General features: G+C 40.9%; 4 non-coding genes across 4 annotated transcripts; 3 read left to right on the forward strand and 1 right to left on the reverse strand.

Moving 5' to 3' along the window:
• Positions 1–875: 875 nt before the first annotated feature.
• TRNAS-AGA (transfer RNA serine (anticodon AGA)) lies at positions 876–957 on the forward strand. Its single transcript has one exon. It is a non-coding gene; the product is annotated as a tRNA-Ser (tRNA).
• A 7,240-nt stretch (positions 958–8,197) lies between these two features.
• On the forward strand, positions 8,198–8,279 carry TRNAS-AGA (transfer RNA serine (anticodon AGA)). Its single transcript has one exon. It is a non-coding gene; the product is annotated as a tRNA-Ser (tRNA).
• Positions 8,280–8,882: 603 nt separating this feature from the next.
• TRNAD-GUC (transfer RNA aspartic acid (anticodon GUC)) lies at positions 8,883–8,954 on the forward strand. Its single transcript has one exon. It is a non-coding gene; the product is annotated as a tRNA-Asp (tRNA).
• Positions 8,955–11,021: 2,067 nt separating this feature from the next.
• TRNAS-UGA (transfer RNA serine (anticodon UGA)) lies at positions 11,022–11,103 on the reverse strand. Its single transcript has one exon. It is a non-coding gene; the product is annotated as a tRNA-Ser (tRNA).
• Between the last annotated feature and the right edge of the window lie 10,523 nt (positions 11,104–21,626).

The following is a 21,626-nucleotide window of genomic DNA, read 5'->3' on the forward strand; positions in this document are numbered from 1 at the left end:
TATTTCCATAGCAAAGCAATATTTCTTCACTCCCCCTTACCCTGCCTTCACTCTTCTCTTCACCCCTCTCCTCTCCTCCGTTCAGATGTCACAATTGACCCCTCTCATCGTTCTCTTCCTCTGCCCACTCTCCCTTTTCTCCTCTTCCTCTACCTCTGTTTCTTCTTTAGAAAATTAGATTAAGACTCTATAAGCGGGGTAGACAAAATCACTCTCAGGTCTTAGGAAAACACTGTTATTGAGATATTAAGGTCAAAATGTACGAGGGAGAAAAAGAAAATCTGCTGAATTGACTAAATTTAGAGCAACGGGGGAAGCCCCTTTGTCGGCCAAAACTCAAACCAGATTCTGAGCCTAAAAGACTTAACAATGTCACAACGAAGTGACACAGAGGAGACTTTTCTACATAATTTTTCGCTCCCTCCACCTAAGACACAAATCAGCGGAAGCGATTCCGTGCCTGGAATTCCCCTACGAACACTGTAATTCACCGAGGAGCTTTGGGCTCCGGGAAGTCCGAACATCCCGGATTAGGGGAGAGTTGGCCATGACTCCCCGTCGGTACCGGCTAGGTTTGGTACCAGCTAGGTTTGGTACCAGCTATGGCGAGTACAGAAACCTGGCCGGTCCTGGGGCAGGCAGGCGCTCGCCAGATGTTATTCGACTGACTGGATATTTGCTGGAAACGTTAATGCTTATGCGATGAGGACTCTCTCTAATTGCAGTGCTCTCAATTACCAAAGATGTTCTGACTTCCTTTCCTAGAATTCTCATTTCACCTTAGCATTTCCAAAAAACTCACCAAAGACAAACGTTTGCACCCATCACCTGACACGTGATTTCACCAATATATCCAAGTCAGCCATTATACAGCTGTAGTCGTGGCCGAGTGGTTAAGGCGATGGACTAGAAATCCATTGGGGTCTCCCCGCGCAGGTTCGAATCCTGCCGACTACGGAATGTTTTTTGCTCCAAGTGAGCAAACTTAATCAACCCATCGGTTTGACAGTGTGAAATTACCTAACAAGGAAATCCTTATCACCCATTTCCTACCACAAGGGTGCAAACTTCTTGACTGTCCTGATGCCTCGCTCATTCAAACCTCTACCGCCACTGGGTTCCCATCGTGCCAGGGATCCCGACATTAATTCTTATTTGTCTAAAAGTAAGCAATATTTTCTATGAGCAAAACGCAGGTCTTGGCGATGCTGCCTCACTTCCTGTCTTCGAACCCCGTGCCTCGAATTTTCCTCATGGAATTGCGCCAGTGAAGAAAACAAATATAAGGTATCTCTCATCTTTGTGTTCACAAATATGCCTCATTTGGAAAACTAGGGCTGGGCGCGGTGGCTTACGCCTGTAATCCCAGCACTTTGGGAGGTCGAGGCGGGCGGATCGCTTGAGGTCAGTTCAAGGCCAGCCTGGCCAACATGGCGAAACCCCGTCTCCACTAAAAATACAAAACTTAGCCAGGCATGGTGGCGCGCGCCTGTAATCCCAGCTACTAGGGAGAGGAAGGCAGGAGAATCGCTTGAACCCGGGAGGTGGAGGTTACAGTGAGCCAAGGTCGCACCACTGCACTCCAGCCTGGACAACATAGAGACTCTGTCATACAGACAACGTAGAGACAACATTGAGACTCTGTCTCAAAAAAAAAAAAAAAAAAAAAAAAAAAGGTAGGTCAGCCCCCTCAATTTGAATTTGTCTGATATTTCCTCTGAGTTATATTCAGGTTATTCTGGCAGGAATACCACAGAAGTGAAGCGAAGTCCTTTACCGTTCTTCAAATCCAGAGGCACATGATGTTAATTAGTACTGATACTCACAACTGTGATGAATTCAGATGATGTCTATTAAGTCTCTCCACTGTCAATTTACCTTTGGTATTGCTCATTACGTGATTTATGTAGCTTACTTATTTTGCATTATATTTGGTTATTTTGAAAAGTGTAAGTTAAAGGAAGAAGAAATTGAAGAAGTGCATTGAACTCTGGTGGCTTTTCGGTGAAGCCACCGTTGAAGTCTGTAATGGAGGAATACCCTTCTTGCATATAAAATAAATCTGGAATGTTAATCAACATTTTAATTTAATTTTTAATTATTACCATTATGTTATTTAAATGTTAGTGTTTAAAATGTAAAAGGATTGATTTTGATATTATTGTGCAGCAGAGTTATGCACAATTATCTCTTCAGTCACTCTACCTCACATTTGAAATAATATGTAGATGCTCACTTTCAGCTATAATTGAACATCATTTGTCTCTGTTTCTTCTTTTATTTACTGACCATATCCAAAATGTGTATATGCATAAGTGGAAATTAAAATTAAAATACTCCATTCCCAATAGCAGCAAACATTTTTAGAGTCTGAAAATAAATCTAACTGCCAGGCTTAGTGGCTCACGCCTGTAATCCCAGCACTTCGGGAGGCCGAGGGGGGTGGATCACGAGGTCAGGAGTTCAAGACGAGCCTGACTAATATGGTGAAATCCCGTCTCTACTAAAAATACAAAAATTAACCGGGCGTGGTGGCATGATCCTGTAATCCCAGCTACTCAGAAGACTGAGGCAGGAGAATCACTTGAACCCGGGAGGCAGAGGTTGCAGTAAGTGGAGATCATGCCATTGCACTCCAGCCTGGGCGACAGGGCGAGACTCTGTCTCAAAATAATAATAATAAATTAATTAATTAATTAATTAATTTAATTAAATAAAAATAAATCTAGCAAAAGATATGCAAGAAATCTACACTTAAAACTATAAAACGTTGCTGGTGGAAATTAAATGGAGGAAGTTGAGGAAAAATAACATATTTATGTCTTGTTAGACTCAATTTCATCAAGATGAAAACTATTTCCAAATTAATCAATAGGTTCAATGAATCCCAATCAAGTTCTGAGCCTGTATTTTTTAAAGTTTAGCAGTTTCAAAAATATATTTAAAAGGTAAAGCAACTTTAGAAAACAAGAAAAACTCTAGTTTACAGATTCAAAGAGAGGAAAAAATAGAGAAAATAAAAAGAAAATATTAAAGAAGATAGTAAAGTTGGAGGACTTATACAACATGTATATCATGACTTATTGCAAATACAATTAAGAGTTATTAATTATTTATAAATATTAACACTTTTTAAATTTAAATTTTATTTTTAATGGATACCAAACATTATCTTCACTGCTATGGTATCACCTTGGCCAGGCTGAACTACATTCCCCAGAATTTCTTTTTCTGTGTGTCTCTGGTTAGGATGGTCCCCAAGAGATATTCTTGCAGAAGATTTGAGAAAGAAAGCTAAGTAGCAGTCATTTTGTAGCTCATGCTAACTCACCTGCTGACTTATCTTGTCACATGGCAGTATTTGTGCCTGCAACTAACTACCCCACCTTCCTGTGGGTTCTCCTTCAACCTCTGTAATTTCTGAACCGAATGTTTGTGTTTAGCTTCAAGCAAAGGACCCTGTCTTCTATAGAATACTACAACACCAAGGAGAGGCAACAAGAGCTGACACGGATTTCAGTTCATCCTGTGGGGCTCCCAGTTCATGCTTGTGGGTTCCAGCTTGTTCTATTATTCCTCACTTTACCTCCTTCTTCCTTTCTTGATAATCTGCCCCACAGTCTTTATAATGCTGAAGCTTGAAGTGCATCCCAGTGGTTCTGCTTCTTTTATTGAATCCTGACTGCTACATATCAATGACTCAACTAAATGATCAAAAACTTGAACAAACATTTTATAAAAGAAGATATTCATGTATCTAATAACCAATTTTTCATGGGCCTGTTGCAATTGTTGACTCTCACAGTGTTAATTATGAATAAAATTAGCTGCAATAAAGTGTATAGTCAAGAAAAGGATCATGGAGGACAAGGATCAGTAAACACAACTCAAAGGAAAGGATGATATCCCACCAGGATTTAAAATCAAATTGGTCATTTTTCAGACCAGTGCCAAAAGGACTCCTGTTTCTTCCCCATGGTAAAGTAATAGAAACCAGACTTACCCTATCACCTTAAACAACTGGAAAACTGTACAAAGTATATGTAACAACTTTTTTGAGACAGACAATAGGCAGTGACTAATTTTGATACCTGGGAAAAGGGAACAAATGAGAAAGAAATTGCCCTATTTACTGCCTATAATCAGATTAAGAGGAACATTTCATAATGATAAAGAGGTCAATACACCAAGAAGCCACAATAACCCTACATGTATGCACCTACAAATAGTGCTTCAAAATATGTGTAGCGAAACCTGCTAAACTGCAAGGAGACATAGAAAAATTACTCAATTATAGTTGGAAATTATATTATTATTATTTTTTTTTTTTTTGAGACAGAGTCTTGCTCTGTTGCCTAGGCTGGAGTGCAGTGGTGCGATCTGGAGTGCAGTGGTGCGATCTCGGCTCACTGCAACCTCTGCCTCCCAGGTTCAAGTGATTCTCCTGCCTCAGTCTCCCAAGTAGCTGGGATTACAGGTGCCCACCACCATGCCCAGCTAATTTTTGTATTTTTAGTAGAGACGGGGTTTCGTTATGGTGGTCAGGCTGTTCTCAAATTCCTGACCTCAGGTGATCCACCCACCTCGGCCTCCCAAAGTGCTGGGATTACAGGTGTGAGCCACTGTGCCAGGCTGATAGTTGGAAATGTTAACACTTCTTTCTCAGTAATTGATAGAACAAATAGTCTGAAAATTCAGTACGAATACAGAAGATTTGAACCACATTACCACAAATTTGACCTCATTAACATGTATAGAACGCTCTTCTTAGCAATAACAGAAAATTTTCTTGTCAAGTGCTTATAGAATACTTACCAAGACAGACCTTATTTTGGGCTAAAAAATAAGTCACTGTAAGCTCAAAAGGACTCAAATTACAGAAAGTATATTTTCTGACCACAACAGAATTAAACCAGAAATCAATTAACAGAAATTAAACAAAATAGCCTAAAACCAAATAATACATCACAAGGGAAATTTAAATTATTTTGAACTAAATAAAAATGAAAACAAAATATAAAAAAATACAGCTAAAGCTTTTCATAGAAAAAAAGCTTATATTATAGAAGAAAAAAGTGGCCAGGTACTAGGGCTCATGCCTGTAATCCCAGCACTTTGGGAGACTGAGGCAAGAGGATTGCTTGAGCCCAGGGATTTGAGACCAGCCTGGGCAACATGGCGAGACCCGTCTCTACCAGAAGAACAGGAAAGGAAGGAAGGAAGGAAGGAAGGGAGGGAGGGAGGGAGGGAGGGAGGAAGGAAGGAAGGAAGGAAGGAAGGAAGGAAGGAAGGAAGGAAGGAAGGAAGGAAGGAAGGAAGGAAGGAGAAGGAAGGAAGGAAGGAAGGAAGGAAGGAGAGAGAGGAGAGAGAGAAAGAGAGAGGAAGGAAGGAAGGAAGGAGAAGGAAGGAAGGAAGGAAAGAAGAGAGAAGAGAGAGAGAGAAAGAGAGGAAGGAAGGAAGGGAGGGAGAGAGGGAGGGAGGGAGGGAGAAAGAGAGAGGAAAGAGAAAGAGAGAGAGGAAGGAAGGAAGGAAGGGAGGGAGGAAGGGAGGGAGAGAGGGAGGGAAGGAGGGAGAAGCCGGGCTAGGGGCTGGCGGGTGCCTGTAGTCCCCAGCTACTCAGCAGGCTGAGGTGGGAAGAATGCTTGAGCTGGGGAAGTGGAGGTTGCAGCAAGCAGAGATTATGTCACTACACCCCAGCTGTCCCCCAGCCTGGGGGACGGAGCCAGACCCTATTAAAAAAAATAATTGTCTATCAATCATCTATAGTTTCACCTTAAGAAACTAGAAAAATAAGAGTAAATTAAATTCAAATTAAAAGTAAATGTAATTAAATTAAAAGTAAATGGAAGAGAACAAATATTAAAGAGCAAAAGGGAATGAAATAGAAAAACAATAGAGAAGATCAATGAAATCCAAAAACCAGTGCTTTGAAAAGATGAATAGTATCAATAAATCTCCAGTCAGACTGGTCAGAAAATAAATGCAGCAGGAAAGAAAGAGGGAACATTTACCCAGATTATACAAAAAATAAAAGAATATTTTGGATAATATGCCAATTAAATTGACAAATTAGATGAAATATATCAATTTCTCAAAAGATAGAAACTACTAAAGCCCACTCAAGAAATAATCTGAATCGTAATATAACTATTAAAAATATAATTTATAATTATAAAATTTATAATTTAAAACCTCTCAAAAAGAAAACTCCAGGCCTAGATGGCTTCATTGGTAGATTCTACCAAACCTTTAAAGAGGAAATAATATCATGTCTACATAAACTTTTCCAGAAACTGGAAAAGTAGAGAACACTTTCCTACTCAGTTTATGAATTGAATATTAGTAGACATCAAAACTTGGGGGGGATGAAGGGAAACAAAGAATATAACTGTATCTGTTTCCACTGAACTGTACATTTAAAAATGGTAAAAATGGTAAATTAAACATATATATTTTACCTCAATAAAATAAGCTACTGTAAAAAATAAAAAATGAAATAGCCCTACCTCAGCAAAAACAAAGCAAACAAACCAAACACCAGATCACAGTTGGAGGGAAAAAAAAAAATTGCAAACCAATGTTCCTCATGGAAAGAGGTGTAAATATTCTTAACAAGTGTTAGCAAATTGAATCAGCAATTTTTAAAAAGGATGATATGCTGTGACCAAGTGGGATTTATCCTTTGAATGCTGAGGGGACTGTGCCTTTCTGTTCTTAAAGGTGCCATTTTCCATCTCTATAAGGAAAGACTAATAGATACAGAGTAAGATACTTTGATTTCAATACTCAGTAGCCCTGTGAATTACAAACTTCTCTTATCTGAACATTTTTCTTATTGTAAAAGTGGGTGGCAGCACCTCATGGAACTGTTATGAGAGTTACATGAGGTCCTGAATATGAAGGCGTTTTCTAAAATGTGAAATTTAGAATAGTTAGATGGTATCATTTTTTTTTTTACTGGTTCAATATCCATGCCACACCACTCCGTATTTCTTCAAACAGATAACAAGGTACTACAATCATCTTGTAGTCTTAAGGAAGTGTGGGAACACTTTAAGGAGAAATACAAATAAGTACTTATACTTTGCTTGAAAATTTGAAAGAGAGAAGAGCTAAAAGAAGAAAACGATGAGGAGCTGTGATTCAACACCTCGGATAAATTAGTATTAACTTTTTTGTTTTTACACAACCAGGTTTTAAATGCATAAATATGCAATGGCATATTTTAGCCTGTTTTTCCACTTTTAATTTTCCAGTTACATAAATATTGCAGTACCTGTTTTTCTATTTTTAATTTTCCAATTACATAAATAATGCAGATTATTTTTATGACAAATGTAAAGAATACAAACGTAATCGAAATTGATATTTTAATCTCTCACATTCCATTTTGCTGTTTTATTAGATTGGTGAGTGTCCCTTCGGATGTTTTTAATGGACTTTAATTTGGGGGTTCATTCGATATAAATAGAACTATTTATGTTCGCTATTTTGTGTATTAAAGTTTACACACATTTTCCAAATAAAACGATAAGAATCTAATTCTTTAACAGCTGCATGGTACCCTATGACAGGACTGCATCACACCGTTCCCTTACTGGTTAGCATATTTATATGCTATATACAAACAATGCCACAGTGGACATCTTTGCATTGTAACCATTTAAATCATGTAAATCACCAGCTGTTTTCGCCCAGTTTCCACTTCGATCAAAGTGCTGATTTCACACAAGTTATGCAATCTTCCACTCTGTCTTCAATTACCTACGAGTGTCCAGGACTATCGAAAGACGGGCTGTTCAAAGGCAATGGATGAGTGGGGGCCATAAGTTAGAGTCTCACTCCACTTCGTAATTAGCAAAGTTTAGTTCCATCTGCAGAGACTCCACTGCCAGAGCTCAGATCACAGCCTACTTTCGGGCGCCGACGGGAGCTCGCTCACCGTTTACTAACGTGACGTTTGTATTGTTTGCTTGGAACGCTGATGCTGCTCATCCTCACGCGGGAGGACTCTCATTCCAGTGTTCTTGTCCAGGTGGCACAGGAAGTTGGCTTTTTTTTTTTTAAACCAAACTCTCGTTGTATCTGAAAGTTTACATTCAACTCACAAAGCCAATTTTCTTGTACCAATACGGTAGTTATCCTGATTTGCATTTTTTCATGTCTGTAACGTGAAAAAAAAACGTGGTGAGGCCGTGTAGTCGTGGCCGAGTGGTTAAGGCGATGGAGTAGAGATCCACTGGGGTCTCCCCGCACAGGTTCGAATCCTGCCGACTACGAGCTAACAAGAGAAGATTTAGAAGAAGGAAATTTAAACCAACTCAGGTATTGCGAGTTGAGTTTGGTACTTCCCCGATCCTGAAACCCCCCACACAATAATGGAGGGTGGAAGTTATTGACTACTTGCTATTTTCATTAAGATTATGGGTGCCTTAATTAGTAGATACCTAATCATTTTCCCTTTAGCGGAACCTTTGCACGGTTTTCTGGGACGCCTTGCGTTTCCCTGCCCTCCAAATCCTCTTGAAGCCTATACTTGTTACAAGTGTTGATAGTGCTTTCCTCTTCATGGAAATTTAGTCCTAGTCTGAGGTCCAAGTCTGTAGTCAGTTATCAGTTTCTGTGGAATCAGTGGTTCAACTGCTTTTGTCACCCGGTCTCGCTGGTTGCAAATGACTAGAAACACTGTCAGAGATATCGACACCATCACAATCAAAAAAGCAGGCTGTCCTGACAGACCCCGTCGTTTCGACTGAGGCGGCACATTAAAGTGTAAATTCGCCAAGTATAATCAATTTAGTAAAATACAAACTTAGACTTAAAACAGTGGACGAGAGTACTTCAGTTTATGAGAGGTAGTCAAAAAAGAGAGTCTCAGGTCTTCCTCGTTAGTATAGTGGTGAGTATCCCCGCCTGTCACGCGGGAGACCGGGGTTCGATTCCCCGACGGGGAGAAAAGTAGCTTTTTGCATCTTTTGCCCACTGATGGCCCCTACCTGGCTCTGAGGGCAGAGCTGTGGTGGGACCCACTTGCCATTCCTTCTTAACTGTCATTGGACCCTCTAGACTTTCCTCACTCCTAAAACCAGCTGCTCTGATCACAGAAACATTCCAGGCAATTCTGAAAACTCAAAGTCACAGTTAGTTTAAGGCCCTAAGGAGAATCTAGGTTTAAATGACACAAAATGTACTTATTAAAAGTTATCGAGAATACAGTTGTCTAGCATCTGCCTCTTATTTGCATGGTCAAAAAGCTCATGTAAATGTTCAAATCCTCCATCCTTCTAGACATGAAATCCTGGAATGAAGATATTGACATGGTCCAGCTGGGGGATTGTGTATGCTCCAGCTGCACTAGCTGACCTGGGCAACTCCAAATTATAGAATCCACAAGATGTCAATCAAACGTATGAGGGAAGATGACGAAGCGGCCAGACTTTTGAGGAGATTCCCACGTTTCAGGAACACATGAGGAATGTCAACATTGCTACTTTCAACAATATCTGAAGCTTCAGGCAATGTGTTAGTGAATGTATGTCCGATTTAAAATAAAAATCGAGCTTCCTGAAAGGTGGGGGTGGGGGGGGGACTTAAAAAGCCATAGCAATCAGGACAATGTGATACTTGCTCAGGGGGAGTAAATTGGCTCAACCACTTGCGAAAGAAGGACAATGTGATACTTAAATTGGCTCAACCACTTGCGAGAATGACTTAGCATTATATATTAAAGCTTGAATGTATACATGTACTGTGACTCTGCAATTCCACTCGTAAGTATATCTCTCCAACAAAAATATTTATTTATATTCACTGAAATACATGTACAAGTATATTCATGGCAGCACTAGTTGTAATGGCCAAACTGGAAATAATCCAAATGTCTCTGTGAAAGTGTTGGACTTTAAGAAGCGCCTTGACATCAGGGGCTGATTTCAAAGAGTGGAGAAAGTGGAAAGTTACTTGTCAGAACAAGAGCAAGGGCATTTAGGGGTTGCTAAGACAGAGGAAACTCAGAATAAAAGTGGCCAAGAGGGGTGAGAACATTCCTGTATTTGGCACCCTGCTAGCTTCTCTTTTGTTCCATTCCTTCCATCTCCTGGCCTTTCTCCTCTCTTCCGTTTTCTTGTTTTTCCGTATCTTTTCTTCTCCTCCCTAGACCTTTCCTTCCCAACTTTCTTCTGTATGAGAACCAAAGTACTGAGTGTCTGAAGTTACACCTTGTTTCCTGAATGTACTGTAAAGCCCAGATAAGTGTTCTTGGTCTTCGAATGTGCTGGAGAAGATAGGAAGAATAGACTGGGGCCAGAGAACTTCACCTGGAATTTTTCTAAACTGTAAGATGAAGGCATTTAACAAAATCAATAGAATAAAAATAATAAGGGCTTGGCAGTCAGAGGTTAGCTTTAACATCCACTTCCTGTGGTTTAAGAAACCTTTCCCATTCTTGGGCTCTCGAATTTTCAGGCCGAGAAGATACAATGTGTGTGGTACTGTCTACAAACCAACCATTTATATTGAAGTTACAATCACAGTCGTTGTTATTATTGCTGCAAAACAGGTAATGCCTTATTGCTGTTGAATGACAGACAGTCCCTAAACTTGGGGTAACAAAACACTGAATACACAATAGGCAAAATCTTCACACCCCAGACAAGCAACTTAGACTTATCTACAGAGAAAACTCCATGGAGTCTGACTTCAATTCTCAGAGTTTGTAGGTGAGGAAAAGAGAATTGCCTTCCTCAAATTAGGATTAACGTTAGGTGGATTAACGTTAGGTGGTGTTTACACCACAATAGATTCTCTCTTACTGGAGACACAGTTGTCTCTGGTGTTGGAGGAGGAGGTTAATGGACTCAAAGAGGCAAACTATAAGGCAGGGTTACCTACAATGATGACAGATAGAACGCAGAGCACAAGGCAGGGTTACCAAAGGAGATGACACAACTGTAATCCAGGAGACTCAGTTGCCTTTGGGATGCAATTAGAAAGAAACTATTTGGGAGAAGTCAGGCTAAAACCGTAGCCGGCAGGATTCGAACCTGCGCGGGGAAACCCCAATGGATTTCAAGTCCATCGCCTTAACCACTCGGCCACGACTACACACCCATATGGGGTTCTTGGTTACAGCTTTTGAAGATGTGAGTGGTGTGCCATTCTTGGGTAGTATAGTAAGTAGATACTACGGTAAAAGATGTTTTGGTGCCTGGTTACTAAGTCTAGTAACAAATAATTTTCTAGGTGCATTAAGAGCTTCCAGCTTTTAGATGAAATAAGTCATCCATAGTGAATTGGAATTCAGTTGAGAAATGTGGAGTTCAAAGGAGCATTCTAAGACAAGAGATTTGGATTTTCTCTCCCCCTAGAACCCCACTTGCTAGTCATGGTTGAGGCACCTGTTCACAGGTATTTGTGAGATACTAGCAGAAAGGGAGTTTGGAGCTGAGGGTCTGATCCTAGTAGCTTCACACCCTCAAATGACAATGGCACAGGAAAACTGCTAGAAGAAATTTGAAGGAATTATGACCTTGGAGTCATTTGCTTTTGCTTTCAGTATTGAATACTAAGCCAGAAGTATCTTCAACAGCTTTGAACTGCTTTGTCCTTTCTCTGGCTTAAAGAATTCGTTGAAACCCAATTTGAGCAGGGGTGCAGGATGAGAAGGGGCAGGGAGGACCTAGCCTTCGTGGACTCTCTGAAGAAAAAGTTGATGGGAAGGTCTCCATCCTCTCAGGAAAAGCTAACTCCTTTTCACCTTCCCCAAGGAGGGAAGCAGGCAGTCCCAGGAGCCAGGGGAATATCGAGAACCTTAGATAACATGTTTTCCAAAATTTTCCAGCTTGAGAACATTCTTTGTCCCTCCTAATGCAAAAGAGCTTGTGAATGCCACACTAAATCTAGCTATATTAATACCTTTTTTCCCCCTAGGATTAAAGACTGTTGGTTCAGGGAAACACTACAGAACCAGGCTTTTATTGTTTATTCTTTAATGGGGAATCTCAGGGATTACAGCTTTGAGTTCTGGGAATTGAAGCGCTTGACCAAAGTACCACCAAGTAGATTCAGACAGACTTTCAGATACAAATGGGAGAATTCCTTTACATTTGAGACCCTCAAATTCTCTTGCAGATACAGTTCTCCCACACTCGTTTTCATTTAGGGCAGACAAAAAGACAGTTGCTCCTGAAGTGAATTGCACTGTGTTGCTCAGAAAGATATGTTGATATCCTAACCTGTGGTACTTGTGAGTGTGACCTATTTGAAAACAGTCTTCGCTGATTTAATCAAGTTAAGAGGAGGTCACGCTGGATTCAGGTAGGCTCTAAATCCAGTAATCCAGTGACTATTGTCCTTATAGGAAATGGGAAATTTAGAGACACAGTCACCAGGACAAAAGCCATGTTGAGAGGGAGGCAGAGTGGAGTATGCAATTACAAACCAAGAATGCCAAGGATTTTCTTCAATCATTAGGAGCAAGGAAAGAGGTCTCAGATTGTCCCTCAGAGCACCTAGAAAACAACCAACCCGGCCAAAATGTTGATTTTAGATTTCTGACTTCTAGAGCTGTGAGAGAATAAATCTGTCTTTTTAAGTTACCCAGTTTATGGTTGTTTGGGCAGTCTTAGGAAACTAATCAGCTCCCTTACCCATGTTCTTGGAACAAGATCCTTTCTGTTGCTGCCCTAGCACTTCTCCATTCCACCAGGAAGCTCGTGCAAATGGTGACTCACTTTTTTTTTTTTTCTCTTGAGATGGAGTCTAGCTCTGTTGCCAGGCTTGGAGTGCAGTGGCGGGACCTCGGCTCACTGCAACCTCCAACTCCCTGGTTCTAGCGATTCTCCTGTCTCAGCCTCTTGAGTAGCTGGGATTACAGGTATGCGCCACCATGTCCAGCTATTTTTTTTTTCCTGTATTTTTAGTAGAGACGGGGTTTCACCACGTTGGACAGGTGATCTTGAACTCCTGGCCTCATGATCTGCCCGCCTCGGCCTCCCAAAGTGCTGGGATTACAGGCGTTAGCCACCGCACCTGGCTAACTCACTTCATTTTGAAGAAAACTCAACTTAGCGAAACAATCCAAACTAAAAGAAATCATTTATGTTCAAAGATACTTATGATATTTTGTTATAATAATGAAATAATTAAAATAACAAACATTTCCAACAATGGGAGGGAAGATGATTATGTAATATAGGTTATATCTACCTGGAAAAATACTACCAATAAAAACGATATTTTGCAGTTCTTACTAGTGGATAGCAGAAATAAATAAATAAACTAACAGTATTTTTGAAAAGATTGTGATAGTTCAGGCGAGAAGCATGTGATATAATGTTAAGTGAAAAGAGGAGAATTTTAAAAATGCATATACTGTATAACCTCACGTAACATTTTTGCATTATACATATTTGGGAGATGTGGCAGAATACACCAATGCATTACTAGTTGTGTCTGGGTTGTAGGATCATAGGGTTTTTTTTTTCTTTGTTTTTCTATGCTGTGAAGCAAACATCATTATTTAGATTTAAAAACGAAGGGCAGAAATAGCATTTTATTGCTGGAACAGGGAAAAAGTCGTCCCTAGATACAAGAACTTTGATGTTACTCAGTAGTCAAACATTTGGCTCAAGTGGTCACATTGTTCAAGGGGACTTCTGGTTAAAATGGTAGTGAAACCCAGGGCTTTATTTTTGCTTTCTTAAGATGCCCACAAGTTGGCAATAAAAGCAATTCAAAAAATGTGTAAACCTACAGTGATGAAGAGAGCATGAGAGCAAATAACGGATAGTACAAAACATTGTTTGCTTCCCAAATTAAAGTAGCTTGATGCAAGGGAAATTTACGAGATTTTTTTTTTTTTTTTTTTGAGATGGAGTTTCGCTCTTGTTGCCCAGGCTGGAGTGCAATGGCGTGATCTCGGCTCACCGCAACCTCTGCCTCCCGAGTTCTAGCTATTCTCCCGCCTCAGCCTCCTGAGTAGCTGGGATTACAGGCATGCACCACCACGCCCGGCTAATTTTTTGTAATTTTAGTAGAGACGGGGTTTCTCCATGTTGGTTTGGCTGGTCTCAAGCTCCCGACCTCAGGTGATCCGCCCGCCTCGGCCTGAGATTTATGTCTTACTCATGTAACAGTCGATTGCAGATTTTTGTGTCAGCAAAGAAAGAGGAAACTGTTTTTTTTTCCTTGTGGTGATTCAAGGTTCCAGGCCCCTTCCATCTTATGAATCTATTATCCCCTAAAGCTTGGGAAAGTGCACACTTCTTAAAGGTCTGGAGAAAAACATGCTACTTGCATTCATGATTTATTGATTATAACTAATCATATGGCCTCACTGAGGTGTAAGGAGTCTTGGTAAGTACAGACTTTGGCTGAGTAGCTTAGTCCCACAGACAACACTGTACTATGGAGGAGGAAACAGGAATTTAGGTGGATACCACAGTTATCAACAAAATTTGGGAGACAGAAGGGAGTTGGATAAATAGTAATTGAATTAGAGTGGATAAAGCTGAAACCTGTTTGCAAGGTGGGAAGCCAACAATAATAAAGTTGATATCACAGTTTCTTGGAAAGGCTTAAGAGTTGGAAGAACCTGCCGGATACGATGGCTCACGCCTGTAATCCCAGCCCTTTGGGAGGCCGAGGCAGGTGGATCACGAGGTCAGGAGTTTGAGACCAGCCTGACCAACATGGTGAAACCCCGTCTCTACTAAAAATACAAAAATTAGCCTGGCGTGGTGACACGTGCCTGTGATCCCGGCTACTTGGGAGGCTGAGGCACAAGAATTGCTTCAACCCAGGAGGTGGAGGTTGCAGTGAGCTGAGATCGTGCCATTGCACTCCAGCCTGGGCGACAGAGCAAAACTCCATCTCTAAAACAAACAAACAAGAAAAGAGTTGTTAGAAGCATGTAACCTTAGGCTCATTAGTCTGTACTGCCCCTCCTTCACAGAGGGTTTACTTTGGGAATAAAAAGCTCCAGAGATGCTCTTGACTTAAGGATACCAGGTATAATTGAAATTGGGAGTGAAGCGCATATTGAAAATTGGGAGATGGAATGAAAGTCTCTATAGGACACTTGAAGCTCCCTTTCTGTTTCAGAAAGTATGGACAGCTAAGCTTTCTCTACCTCTAGCCCTAAACATGCAGAAGACTGAAAGACTCTGCTCCCCAAGAAAATTGACCATTATTAAGAAAACTGACCCATAGATATGGACATATCAAGGGTCTGGATTGAAATGGCCTATCATACACAATCGTTCTAGAATGAGGCCTATTTGTTTTACCATACCCATAGTACCAATTAGGTTTTGGGGTCTACCTCCTAAATATGACTGAACTGCTATGTGCCACCAGAAACTGGAGAAAACACAGGTACCAAGGCAAACAAATGAACGAAAGAGAGCCTGGTAGAAATAGAGATAAATAGGTAACAGAAGCAAAAACAAAAACAAACCTCACAAAACAAAAACCTATCATTATTATTCTCAGGGAAATAAGAAAGCATTCTGTATATATGAGAATAATAAGATACTATTCTATTATTATTATTATCGTTTCAAGACAGGGTCTCACTCTGTGGCCCAGGCTGGAGTGCAGTGGTGCTATCATAGTTCACTAAGATGCTATTACTTTTTAAAGAGCATTAAGGGGAACAAGAACCCTTGAAAATAACAAATATGGGCATGGGGTGGGAGTATCTCAGCCAAGAAAATTATGTATGTGTTAGGGAAGCTCTGAGAGTATGGTTGTGGAAGTGCGCCACTATGGTTTGAATCCACAGGGTATACTGATCACCCTGCCCATGCTGAAGGTATTAAAATGCAAATTGAAGGTGAAGGTGTAAAATCTCAATTCATTAAAAACAAAAATTTCCAGAAGGTGTCTGACCAGAAAGGAACCCCCAAGTTGCTGCAGGCAGAAGCTGAGACCGCTAAGTTATTTTCAAGACTGTCAGTAACCTTTTTCTCATGTTTCCATCATTCCCCTCCTTGGCAATCTCCACGAAGATGACAACTGAATCTTTATCTCCAGGCCCGACTTCTCTCCTGAGTCTTCCTAGTGGACAGGTCCACTTGAATGTACTACAGTTACATCAAAGGGCAACATCTAAAGGAGCAGAAGAAATGTGCTTTTCCCTTTGGCCACCATTCTAATTTTTAAAAAATATTTCCTTTTAATCCTCAATAAATATCTCCAAGGAATAATATTTAAAAAAAAAAAAAAAGGAAAATAAGCCTGGGCAACATGGCAAAACCCCATATTCACGAAAAATACAAAAAAATATTAGCCAGGTGTGGTGGCGCACACCTGTAGTCCCAGCTACTTGAGGGGCTGAAGCAGGAGGCTTACTTGAGACTGGGAGGCTTAGGCTGCAGTAAGCTGAGATCACTCCAGCCTGGGTGACAAAGTGAGACCCTATCTCAAAAGATAAAAGAAAATAACAAATATGACAGAAAAAATTTTAACAGAAGGGTTAGAAGACAAAGTTGAGAACATTTCCCATAAAAAGGGACAAAAAAGAAAAATGGAAAAATAGAATAAAAGATAAGAAAATTAGAAGACAAATCTAGAAGTTTCGACAACATGTGATTGAAAGTTTCGTGGAAAACAACAAAGAAAATAGAGAGGGAAAACTATTAATGAATGCAAATAAAATATTCTTTTCTCTCTCTTTTTTTTTTCTTTTTGAGATGGAGTTTTGCTCTTGTTGCCCAGGCTGAAGTGCAATAGTGCAATCATGGCTCACTGCAACCTCCACCTCCCAGTTTCAAGCGATTCTTGTGCCTCATCCTCCCAAGTAGCTGGGATTACAGGCATGCACCACCACGCCCAGCTAATTTTGTATTTGTAGTAGAGACGGAGTTTCTCCATCTTGGTTAGCCTGGTCTCGAACTCCTGACCTCAGGTGATCTGCCCACCTCGGCCTCCCAAAATGCTGGGATTACAGGCATAAGCCAGCACCCCCGGCCGTTTAAATTTTCTAAACCTAAAAAGGATCCAAAGGATCCACCTACTGCCCAGCACAATGAACCAAAACAAACAAACAAAAACAAAAACATAACAAAAAACAAGAATTATCCAGAGTGTCTATTTTAGAATGGCATTTAAATTCATCACCACACTGATAACAAGAAGACAACAGAGTAATGCTCACAGAATTCTAAGATAAAATTGTTTTCACACTAGAAATCCCTACCTGACCAAACTAAAATCATTTATGAAGTTTGAATAAATATATTTTCAGAAATGCATCATATTTTTTAGGTCATAAGCAGGAAACAGAGACCTCATGAGGACTCAAACTCCAGTGTCTTTCATGCAGGGAACTGGTTACAGAGGTGGTAGAAGATCAAAGAAGCCAACTGGGATGAGAGGTAGAAATCTGAACCCAAGAGGTGGGATCTCCCTCTGGAGCAGGCAGGTCTGGCAGGATCTGGAGCCATGGAGGAGACACAACTGCTGCCAGAAATGCTGCAAGTAACAGGGAAGGAAAGCAAGAAATATCCTGACTTTCTTCTTCTCTCTACCTCTCAATATTCCTTCATTGTCTTCTATTGGCTGAATTCAGGCAGAAGTCAGCGGCCATCAGTGGAAATGCAGTGGCAGGGGTCAGCCACTGGCACTACAGAGATGACCAAGGGAGTGGCTAGGAATGCATCTGAGCTCAAACAGGCTTAAGATTGCCAAATGCAAAATCTCAAAAAATTTCTCTTTTCTCAGAAAGCTGTTGGAGGATCTTCTCCAAAAATAGGGAGTAAACCAAGAGATTTGTGACTTAACAAAAAAACCATTCAATACAGGTGAGCGGTAAAGGGGCTGGCTCTTCCGCAGATGGAGAAGCATCAGCATGATCGCTATAAAGCAGACCTACAGATTAACCAGTTCAGATTGGACAAGTTTAAAAAAAAAAGGAACTGAAAAATGACCAAATTCAGAAGTATTTTGCAGCACTGGAAGAGAGTTGGGGGACAAATTAGTATTAGAAACACAGAAAGGAGGCAAACAAAAGAGGCAGTATTCAAATCAGGAAAAACAAGAGAATGTAGTTACAGTATACAAGTGATCCTGCGGTGAACAATATTTCCATGGACATAATAAGGAAAACACTTAACATTATTTAGCCACAATACTATGACACAAATACATTGAAAGATGAGGGTAGATAAGTGTATTTGTGTTTTAGGCTATATCTTTTCTTTCAGTGTGGGAAGTCTTTAGATATCTGTATCAATCAGGACATGAGCAGGAAGTAGAATGTTTACTTGAACTAGAAAAGTTGAGGATAATTTATTTAAATTATTATTTACAAATAAATGGGCAGCATAGATTACTGGAGCTACTAATCCGCTCTACCCTTGAGCTTGATGGGCATAAGATGGAGCCTGGGACCTGCAGCTCTTTGGAGAGGGCTGTGTAGAGAGGTTTCCTGGCAGATGTTGGGACATTTCCTGGGGGATTCAGACTGCAGCCAACAGAACCAGAGAATAAATATAGCAGCTTCACTCTTCACTCTCCCCCTGGATCTCTCGTAGGTATTCTCTTGGCCAAACTCAAGCAGGAGTCAGAGGATAAAGAAGCCCATTGAAAATGTCCATACTGATCAGCGCCAGGGCAGACAACAAGATGCAGAATGGGGCCAGGGGACCTGGATGATATGCAGCACGAGGTCTAAAATTGAGGAACCAAGAAATTGCAGGGCAGCCAGGTGCAGTGGCTCATGCCTGTAATCCCAGCACTTTAGGAGGCTGAGGTGGGTGAATCACCTAAGGTCAGGAGTTTGAGACCAGCCTGGCCAACATGGTGAAACCCCATCTCTACCAAAAATACAAAATTATCAGGGAGTGGTGGTGCGTGCCTGTAATCCCAGCTACTCCATAGGCTGAGGCAGGAGAAAGGCCTAGAATCCAGGAGGCAGAGGTTGCAGTGAGCCGAGATCGTACCAGCCTGGGTAACAGAGTGACACTCTGTCTCAAAAAAGAGAGAATGAGAGAAAGAAAGGAAAGGAAAGGAAGAAAGGAAAGAAATAGAGGAAAGAAAGAAAAGGAAAGGAAAGAAAGAAAGAGAAAGAGAGAAAGGAAGGAAGGAAGGATGGAAGGATGGAAGGAAGGAAGGGCAACAATAACAACCGCAATCAGTTGTGCTTACGAAGTGTCAGGCACTGTTCAAAGTTCTCACTGAATTCTCTGAATAACCCGTAAGTGTTCTTCTTATTCCAGTTTTACAGTTGAGGAAACTAAAACACAGAGACATTAAGCTCCTTGCCCAAGGTCATAGAACTAGGAGTGAAAACCAACTGGACAGTTGCCACTAGGAAACCTAAATTCAGTTTAGAGAGAGTTTGGAACAGGAAAATGCTGTGCTTCTTTGTTTTTCTTATGATTTTATTTATATGAAAGATCCAGAATAGGTCAATCCATTGAGACAGCACGCAGACTGGGGTGGTTGCCAGGGGTTGTGAGGGAGGGAGGAAAGGGGAGAAACTGCTTAATGAGTAAGGGGTTTTACCCTGGAAGGATAGAAATGTTTTGGAACTAGATGAAGGTGGTGGTTACACAACACTGTGAATGTCGTGAAGGATATTGAATTGTTCACTTTAAAATGATTAATGGTGAAAAAACAAATAAACAAAAAAAGACTGTGTTCCTTAGCACGCCTGAACAAATGCAGTGTTAATCCACTGAGTACAAGTACTGAGGCATCAGCCTAAATCAGTGGTTCCCAATCAGAGGTGATTTTGCTTCCCAGAGGACATCTGACAGTGTCTAGAGACATTTTTGATTGTCATAACAAGAGATGGGGAGTATACCACTGAGATCTAGTACGTAGGGGCTAGGGATGCTACTGAACTTCGTACAATGCACAGGACAGCCCCCACCACAAAGAATGACCTGGTCTAACATGCCAGTAGTGCCAAGGTTAGAAAACCCTGGACTAGACGATCAAGGACTGAGGGTAGGAGGGGAATAAGGGCCCTGAGGTATAAACCGACTAAAAGAGTTCCTTCTATCACCCAGGAAAGAGGTTGAGAGTGGAAAGGCAGGAGACTGTCCCTCCCTTTCTCTTTCAGAATAGTCCTGAAAATCAGTGCAACCTCGGACATCCACGGTTAAAGTCAGACCCTGTTTTGGAAATGGCTTGGAAGGGCGGCTTTCTGTTCCTTCTCAAGCCCACAAAGTTGCTCTTCTTTCTTTGCTCAGACGCTTTCCTTCTGCAGACTGCCTTTCCTGACAAGAACAGACTCAGATAGTCTGTAGAGTGGTCCCGCCCCGAAGCTGCAAAATAGTGTGCAAAGCTGTCATGAGGTTTCCACTGCACAGTTCCAATGTTCCATTTGCTCTGGCGACAGATCTTTCGGTGACCTTCGAAGGCGGCTTCGAGATTGACGATGTATAAGAATCTGCGGCCGGAAAGCACAGCATGTTGCCCAAGACAGTCCACAGACATCTCAGTTGCCTGGAAGTCAGGAAACTACCACCACGTTCTCGCTGCTCCATCGCGCCGCCATCTCCCACTCTCGGCCGCTGCGGCCCCAGGACGGCGCCCTCCCACCCACCAGACCCAGGTCTCCTGGCCCCCTGAGCCCTACACAGCCCGTGAGTCAGCCCTGACATGCCCAGTCCCCTGCTTCTTTGTGTTTTTATAGAAAAAACAAAACAAAACAAAACAAAAAACTTGCCAATCCATTTGGGTTATAAAACAATGTATTGTGCACATTTACTATAATGATAATAATTATATAAGAAATAATTTGAGAGAATGGTATCCAAAATCAGCTATAGTCATGAGGGTTGCACCTGGAAGAGACTGCCTCTCTGATGTTCAAAGTTTGAGAATTAGTCCCTAATAAATAAATGTATATAGTGCAATTTTGAAGTGTATACTTTCCTTTTGTGAACAGGATAGAATCCGCACTAAACAGAAACCAATACAATTCTCTGTAACAAATTATCTCAGTAGAGGTCCAATTACCCGGTGATAAATATGCACCTGTTCTTCTCCACTGTCTGACCTACTTATGTCTGCATCAAGTATCCCCAAACTGCTCTGTCAGGAATATACACCCCAAGAACCCTCTGAGAACTGGTTTAACTAGTATTTTGGCTTGTTATGGGTGCACCTGTGACCTAAGTTACAAGACCAATATTAATGAAATGTTCATGTACAATTAAAAGACAATTTTACTTCAGTAGTATGATGCTTAATTTCTGCTTATAGAATTCATTTTTTATTAGTTAAAAATTATGCTAGATGACATACAGAGGAATATCAAATGCAGAGGATTCTTAGCCTGAGATTCATGGACCTCAAGTGTTTCATGAACACCTTGAGATCGTTTTCAAAATGGTGTATGTGTGTATCTGGGGGCATCTTTCTGGGAAAGGGGTTTCCTATATTTTATTCAATATGATCTGGAGTCCAGAGCAAAAAAATATTGTACAAATCTTGGCTCTACTGACTTTGACATTGGGAATTTGAGGGAGAGGAACTTTCCATCAGCATTTTGTTTTTTGGGAAATAAATAAAATGACTATGAGCAAACATGAAGACCAATTCCCAAAGACTGGTACCAGTAGCTCCTGGTGTGGAACCAACTTCAGCATGGCAGGGAACAAAATAATGTT

The sequence above is a fragment of the Macaca thibetana genome, chromosome 4, assembly GCF_024542745.1.
Source record: "Macaca thibetana thibetana isolate TM-01 chromosome 4, ASM2454274v1, whole genome shotgun sequence".
NCBI lineage: Eukaryota > Metazoa > Chordata > Mammalia > Primates > Cercopithecidae > Macaca > Macaca thibetana.